Here is an 8,406-nt window from a genome sequence, read left to right on the forward strand (position 1 = left end):
ACTATTACACTGTTAAGCATTTGACTACAAACACTTCTTCAAATCCTTTGTAATTTAAAAGCTAGTCAGCTTTTTCATGATTGTCTATATATTACCATATTACTCTTTAGTTCATTACACTGTGTCTTCCTCTAAATCATTTCAAAATAAAAGCAGGAATCAAAATAATTAGTTTTTATATAAAAATATGTATGTATTCGATTGAGTAATTATGACTACTTAATAAGACTATTTTTAAGTTTTGTAACTTGGCACTTGTACTACCTCCGAATCCTTTCAAAGTAAAATTCCCAATGCAATTATGTACCTTTATACAGTAGCAAGACTTCTGGTTCTGAATAAGTAATTTCTAAGACTATTTTACAGTTTAGCAAAGAAACACAAACTCCCTCCACATCCTTTCAAAATAAAAGCACAAATTCAATTCATTTAATGATTTTCCCACCCTTCATCTCAATGAGGACTTCAGCTGAAACAGTTTGATTGACATGTCAAACTCCTGATGCTCAGAGTACGTATAGTACTGATTAGTTAATTTCACTGTTGGATTGTTTAGTAATTAAGCACACACCTCTAAATCCTTTCAAAATTAAAACATCAAGCCAAATAACTACCTTTAATATCTTGACTAGTTAATTATGACTAGTTAATGAGGACTGTTTTACGTTTTTAAATAACCCCATACACTCCCTCCCTCCAAATCCTTTAAAAAAAGCATTGTATTCAATTTATTAGCTTTATTAGAAAACGCTGAGTGCACTTAAGATTCTTTTTTTTATTTACCTATTACCTTGTATGCACAGTTGCTATAATTCTGTTGTTAGTTTTATCCTGTTTTTTATGCACATACAGAGAAATAGGAGACATTTACCTATGTCAACTGTGACTATGAAATGACTGTTTGTCTCTTCACCTAACATTCAAATATCCGAGTGCATGTAAACGCCACATTGGCTTACGTAACACCAGACGTTCGCTTCCGTTACATTCGGCACTGGTTCCATTGAGGTATGTTGACCTTATTGCCGTCTGCTTTCAGTTATACAACTAGAAAAAGTAATTTCTCGAGAAATTACGTGGGAGAGCTGATCTGCTGCCGCAACGATGACAAACGCTGATTAAGCTGCTGACGTCAAAAAAGTTGACTGCGTCCAAAAGTTGACTACGGCAAAGCGATGAAAACGAGAAAACGTTGACAAAGAATAAAACGATGACAAAAGATGGCGATTAAAAAGATGACCAATGTCATACTAGGACAAGATTAAAATATGACAATGATTCAAAAGTTGACCAAGGTAAAAAATATATCACAGATTAAAAAGTTGACCAGAGTGCATTGTTGACAATCATAAAGAAGCTGACTAGCTTTTTAATTTGAAGAAAGTATTTGTAAATAATTACCTGTGTAATAGTTTAATAACTAGTAAAAATTTACCAGTCAGAAACAAAAATCTTGCCATTTAAGGTAATAAATTACATTGGTGCTTTTATTTTGAAAGGATTTAGAGGTTGTGTGTGGGCGATTACTAAACTATAAAATAGTCATTAGATAATCATAATTTATCATTCAATAGCAAGAATAGCCCTATTAAAGCAAAAGATTTAGATTTAGCCCTTTCAGAATAAAAGCACCTTAATAGGTTTGAGTGGCTATTTACTGAACTCTAAAGTAGTCTCTATAACGATTGGCAAGTATTCAGAACCACAAATTTTCTAATCAATCTTGCCATTAAAGGTAATAAATTGTAATTGGTGCTTTTATTTTGAAAGGATTTAGAGGAAATGTGTGGGGGGTAATAGCGTAACTGTCAATTAGTCTTTAAATAATCATAATTACCCATTCAAAGGCAAAAACAGTGCAGTTAAAGCTAATAATTGACATTGGTGCTTTTACTTTGAAAGGATGTAGAGGAAGCATGTGTGGGTAATTACTAAACTGTTAATCTATCTTTAAATCGTCATAATTACCCATCTAAAAGCAGAAATATTGCTATTAAAGATAATTATTTGGCTTGGTGCTTTTATTTTGAAAGGATTTAGAGGAAGTGCGTGCTTAATCACTACACAATCCAATAGTGTGGTTGACTAATCAGTAACAAGCATGGAACTGCTCTGTACACTGAGCATCAGCAGTTTGACCTGTCAGTCAAATCTGCAGCTGCGCCGTCGCCATGGAGACAAAAGGCGGGAAAATCAGGCTCATTCTGCTCTGTAAAAAGCAGAGTTTCACCCTGTATAAACAGGCTTGTTCCAGCTAAACCATAATAGTTATCACAAAGATTATTTCATTTTTCGAGTCCCAAGGCTTCAATGAGCAAATGGTGTGAATTTTATGTTTGAGGACAAACGTTTGTAGCCACAGTCGCAATTTCAAAATATGTCTCCTCCTTGTTTTTCTCCAGACGTCTGCCAAAAATTATCATTAGAGTCTATGGGAGAATTTCAGGATCTCTCTGTGCTTTGAGGTCGATAGCGACTAAAGTATAAGTCTGAGGGTAAAGCCAGACACATCATTAGAAAGAAGACAAGTATGACTACGATTTAGTGAAATAATTACGTTCATAGAGTAGAAATTGTGGCTGTAGCGACAAGTTAAAGACCGAAGTTCTGTCTTTAAAAAGCGCACCCTCGCACTCTGGCTGTGACATCACGCACTCTAAATGACCCAATACACACTAATGGAAAAGCTGAAAATTTAACAAAAACCACACCATATTTAAACGCTCACTAGTCGAAAAGTATAGAAGATACGACAACGCTGATTTACGAGGAGAAAGTTGAGCGATGATGGACGCTTTTGAAGTTGAAATGACGTTTCTACGCCAAAGTATGACGATGATAGACGCTGATGAAAAGAGGGAAGTTGACAAAAAGTTTAACGATGATTCCCATAGACAACCATTATAAAAAAACGATGAAAAAAGTTGAATAACGTTAAAAGTTGAAAAGCTGAAAACATAAAAAGTAATAGCCCACATCTCCTAAAGATGACACACGTTTAGAAAGTTGAACGACGATTCTACGATGAAGCGTTAAAAAGTAGATAGCAATCAAAAAAAGGGCGGAATAAGTAGAAGAAGAATAATAATAATAAAGACCGAAGATAACAATAGTGTGAGAGCTGTTCAGCTCTCCCACTAATTAACACACAAAATGTACTGTTTGTAAAAGTAAAGGTAGGTTAGAATGATTTGCTCGGTAAAGCAGTTATAAAGCTACTGGTAGATACTATTTGGTGGCTTTTCATCAGCTATAATGAAGAATATATTTTTGGCTAATATGTTAGCCGCGATGCTAACATTAGCATAGTATTCTAACATGAAGTTGCAGTAACTGACGTGAATTATGTATTTGGCTGTTGTTTTATTAAACATCCACTGGCGCTCTGTGTACTTCAAAGCTTCAACCACTTGCAGGAAAATGCAGAAACAAAGTGTCATCTGTGGAACAGTTAACATTAAGGACGGTTTGTCTGTTGCAACCATGTTTGGCCTTTGGCTGATAAAAACATTTTTTATAAGCAGTGAGACTCTATTTAATGGCATGAGACACTAGGATTTGCCTTTTGTTGTCTTTATACTTGGCTCCTCTGTGTCATGTAGATGCAACACAGTACCACAATGTCGGTATTGGAGCTAAACACTGTCTTCATTGTGTAAAATAATGAACATACTAACATCACATTTGTATAAATTGTTACATTAATTTCTCTCTTACTTTTTAGACTACAGTTGCATCCAGTCTACGCTTCGTTGGTAAGCTTGCACAACAGCCACTAGAATATAGTAAAAATAATGTAATTTTATTGTTTCTTGTTCTAATGTCATTGTGTGTCATTGAGGCAACCTGTCTCAGTTGCCAAATTTTTTAATAACTGACAGGACATTTAGGTTATACAGTAAATGTAGTATAGGTAATTATTATTATGACTCTGTAATAAAAAATGGAAAGGTCAAATGTTTTTTTTATATGGCCTGTCCTATATTTTCATAATTTATTACTCAGAAAGGACCTGTGCCTATTTTAACATACAGTTAAGTTGTAAGTGGTATGTTATTATACACAATTGTTAGGCACATGTGGTGTAAGATAATAAACAAAACCAAATAAAACAGCAAAAATAAAGTTGATCCAACCAAATTTCACCAAACCTATTGACACTCAAATACACATATACCATATAACTATCTTCAGTTATTAGAAGTCAATAAAGGACAAGAAAGAGAGATTTGCACAGAGACTTACACAGAAAATATGCATATTGAGAAACCACAGTACGCCTCCATTATAAGAATAAAAAATATTACTTATGCTGTTTCACAGTGTTAATGATGGAAAACGGTTAGCTGTTATATATAAGATTGTTTTGTATGTAAAAGATCAAGTTAATTCTGTTGGAACATTCTTCATTATATGTACAGTTCATCATACAATAGTCTGAAGTGAACTTTTGTGCATGTGATTTTTTCCTTACTAGACAATAAGACTTATATGCTTATTATAATATATATCTTATATGCTATTTATTTTTACTTTTTAGACTCAGAAGAATTACGCTCTACACATCGTTGGTAAGCTTTCATAGCGGCCTCTAGGATATAGTGGAAGTATTATAATTACGTTGTTTATTGTTGTCATTGTGGCAACTGGTCCCTTACTACCCTGAAAGGTAGTGTACATTTTTGAATATATGTAAAAGACAGTTATGTTGTACAGTAAAAGTAGTAATTAATATCACTCTGTGATATAAAAATAATAAAGTCTAATCAAATTTGCATATCCCTCTCTGATGCATTACAGCAGTAAACTCATAAATAACAAATTGACTTCAGCATAAGATGTGAGCTGACACTTACTAATAACATACTAGTGAAATACAAATCTGCATCAACCAGGTGGACAGTGAACAGGTTAGAGACAAAAGAAAGGTCACATGTGGCAATGTCTAAAATAGATAATTGATTCATATAGAAACAGAAGAGTTAGTTACGAAAAAAACTTTCATATATATATACCTATATATATATATTATATATTCAATAATTTATTATTTTTCTTTCTTTTTGTGCCCATGGTTTTGTCCGCGGGGAAATTGTGTTGACTCCCCCTCAACAACCTTGTCTTTATGGTAAGTCCACAATTACTGTGATGTTGGGTATTGAAGCTTATGATTACGTATTTTGTTGTTTGGTCATATAGTGGTGCATAATAATGCTAAACATTATCCCTAAACCATTTCAAAGAACCAATTTCTTATGAATGCCCACTTGATTTGTTTTTAAACTTAACCAATGGGAGAACTATGTCATACAGTCACACAGTCCTGTAATACTCGAAAGACGTCAAGCAATTCTTGTCAATGACAGAACACATTAGAAATTGCTTATTGTTGCCTTTATACTTGGCTGCTGTCAGTGTCTGTTTTTCAAATGTAGATGCTTCAACACTACAGCACTGCAGTGTATGTACTGTATATAAACATTGTATTTTTACGTAAAACTTTAATACACTGTTAACACCACAGTTTGCTAACATGAAGTGCATTAAATCACATAAATTACATATGCATTTAGATGTTATGTACAAAATTGTTCTGTATGTAAAAAAATCACTTCATTATACATACAGTACTTGTTGACTATAAAATATAATAGTCTGAAGTGAACTTTTGCGCATGTAATTTTTCTTTAACTGAAAACAAGATTAATGCATTTTTTGTAAATAATGACAATTTGTCTTTATTTTTATTTTTTAGACTCAGAAGAATTGCATCCAGTCTACACTTTGTTGGTAAACTTGCACAACAACCTCTAGGAAGAGGGAGAAAAAATATGATTTTATTGTTTCTTAGAGTAGTAATTCTTATAATCACTCATAAAATGGAAGGTCAGATCAAATATGAATCTCCTGCTCTATAGATGCATTATAAAAGTAAACTCAGTAATTTATTTGGCCGTAGCATAGGATATGAACTAACACTTACTGATAACATACTAGGGAAATACAAACCTGATCATATGTGATGCATCAACTAGGTGCACAGTGAAGCGGTGAGAGATAAAAGAGAGCGGTCACATGTGATTACGGTGTTAAAACAAAGTATCATGCAGTGACTAGATTCACAGGGAATATCATTTAGGGTTATTTTTGAGTAAAATAGACAATTAAGTCACGGTTATGTTGCGACAACTGGCTATGGAATAGTAATAAAGTGTTGTATTTTTTACATGGCCCATCGTATGTTTACGGTATGCCTCCAATACGTAAAAGTATTAACCTGTGCCCATTTTAAAACAGTATGTGAGTGGTCTTTTATATTAAATAATAATTTCATAATAAAGAAAGATAGAAATAAAACCAAGTTTGAGAAATTGCTCCCACAAATACTGCCGGGGTATATAACTATTAGAATTATCAGAATTTAATCATTGACATAAGTCTAAATATAATATAGAATATATAGAATAATGCTTTACAAATTTGATATTGACACTTTTGCAAAATTACTGTGAAATAGGAATATGATTTGCTGTATAATATGCATAAATTTCAGGAATAAATTAACTTGTACATCTTCATGTTTTCATTCTAACAATTTATTTTTCGTCTTTGCAGGTTGGGTGTATCCTGTCCTGGGATTTTTTGTCCAACAACTTACTCTTTTTTTTTATACGACGACTACTACTACTACTACTACTACTACTACTACTAGTCTTGTATCAATGTATTTTTTTAGTACATAGGCTCTGTCTCCTCCTGTTTGTCATTTGTATTGTTATATGTGACTAAATAACGACTGCAAGGACAACTTTGAAGTGACTTTTCTACTGAAACCTGTTCCTGGACTTTTCGCCAACTGGGAAGGTGCGCCCCGGAAGGCCTGAGACTTTTCGCCTTTTCAGGGAAATGTGCGCCATGTGAGGCCCCAGACTTTTCGCCTTTTCAGGGAAATGTGCGCCCTGTGAGGCCCCAGACTTAAGATTCGTTTAGAAGTGAACGGAGGTTTGAACGCTTGAGAATTGAACTGAGAATTGAGCTGGGAATTGAACTGAGAATTGATCTGAGAATTAAGTGAGAATTGAGAGAACTTGCTGATAGAGGTAAGTGATCACCCTCTGAAGCTTGAAGAAGAACTTGCTCAAAGTTGAAAGGAAGAATTTTGTAAGTGTATTGATTTAAGCAAAGGAGCAAGTATTTGGTAAAAGTTAAGTATCATAGTATAAGTCTATTATATTTGTAAATACTTGAAGTGTGAAGTTATTTCACCAGATTGTAAATACTTGTAATACTTATTCACAAAAAAGTGAATAACATCACAATATAAATTCCATAAACTACCTGTTCAGGATAAATTTGTTTGTTTTCTTGTAGTATTATTCTTTGACAAAAACATTTTAACTTGTCTATTGTGTACTAATTAAACCTATTTTCATAAACACTTAATAAAGACCATTGATTGTTTTTTATAATATATATTACAAAAGCAAATATTATATTGTATTTACTGTGTTATGTGTGTGTGAATAAAAAACTTGTTAAAAACAAATTGTCTAAGCATCTGAACATCAACGCATCTAAACATGCCGAGAAAGTCGAAGAGATCACAGTCTGCTAAGGTAAGGTGGAGAAAGCTGGATTTGTCTGGAGACGTCAGTAGCAGCATCAGCGAGAGCAGTGTGTGCCATGATGATGCAGGTAAACAGAGCATGTGTGATGACATCGCTGACAAAAGAAATCACAGTCAAGCTGAATTGTTGCCACAGGTGTCACATGGCCATGTGAAGAGAGCAGGTCCATCTCATGTTGACTATCTAGGTGAGTCAGGTCAGGATCCCATATGTGTGCTTGCATCACACAGTCAAGCTTCTATTAAATATGGATATTCCAGAAAAACAGACAGTGTACCTGCAACTCTCTTGTTTTTCTTGCTTTCTTTCATGAGAATGATCATGTTACCAGGGCAGACCTTGACCATGTTCTGGATAAGGGTAATACAATGTACAGAAAAAACAGAAAAAGGTTCCCTAAAAGCATTCACTTGTGTGTTGATGAGCTGCCCACAAGAGTACCTGCACGACAACATATGTACAAAGTGACCAAGCGGCTTGCCACGTACGGCAGACTGAGAGAACCTTTGGATGGATCTGCAAGTTCCTTTCTAGACCTACAGGCAGGACTCAGCTGTTTATTGACGGATGTGCAGTACGCTTTGCTCATGGTAAGCGAGTTATGTATTGCAGTGTTCAGAAGCAGGTCAGGCAGATACGGTTTCTTTGATCCTCTCTCTAGAAGAGCCAATGGTTTGCCACGTGGAGGTGTGTGTTGCTCAGGTACATCTGTGATGCTAACTTTTACACGCCTCAGTGATATGATTGACAGGCTTCTAAGATGTCATGAGATTTTAGG

The 8,406-nt window shown here is 34.3% G+C and overlaps 1 long non-coding RNA gene across 2 annotated transcripts; it reads left to right on the top strand.

The window, feature by feature from the left end:
• The first annotated feature begins 943 nt into the window (after positions 1–943).
• LOC114860648 (uncharacterized) lies at positions 944–7,447 on the top strand. 2 transcript variants are annotated; one of them, XR_003786647.3, is made up of 5 exons: positions 944–1,008; positions 3,725–3,755; positions 4,541–4,571; positions 5,762–5,790; positions 6,616–7,447. It is a non-coding gene; the product is annotated as an uncharacterized LOC114860648 (long non-coding RNA). The 2 variants fall into 2 exon arrangements; XR_008695304.1 differs by lacking the exon at positions 944–1,008 and adding an exon at positions 3,140–3,176.
• Positions 7,448–8,406: the final 959 nt, after the last annotated feature.

The sequence above is a fragment of the Betta splendens genome, chromosome 8, assembly GCF_900634795.4.
Source record: "Betta splendens chromosome 8, fBetSpl5.4, whole genome shotgun sequence".
Classification (NCBI taxonomy): Eukaryota; Metazoa; Chordata; class Actinopteri; order Anabantiformes; family Osphronemidae; genus Betta; species Betta splendens.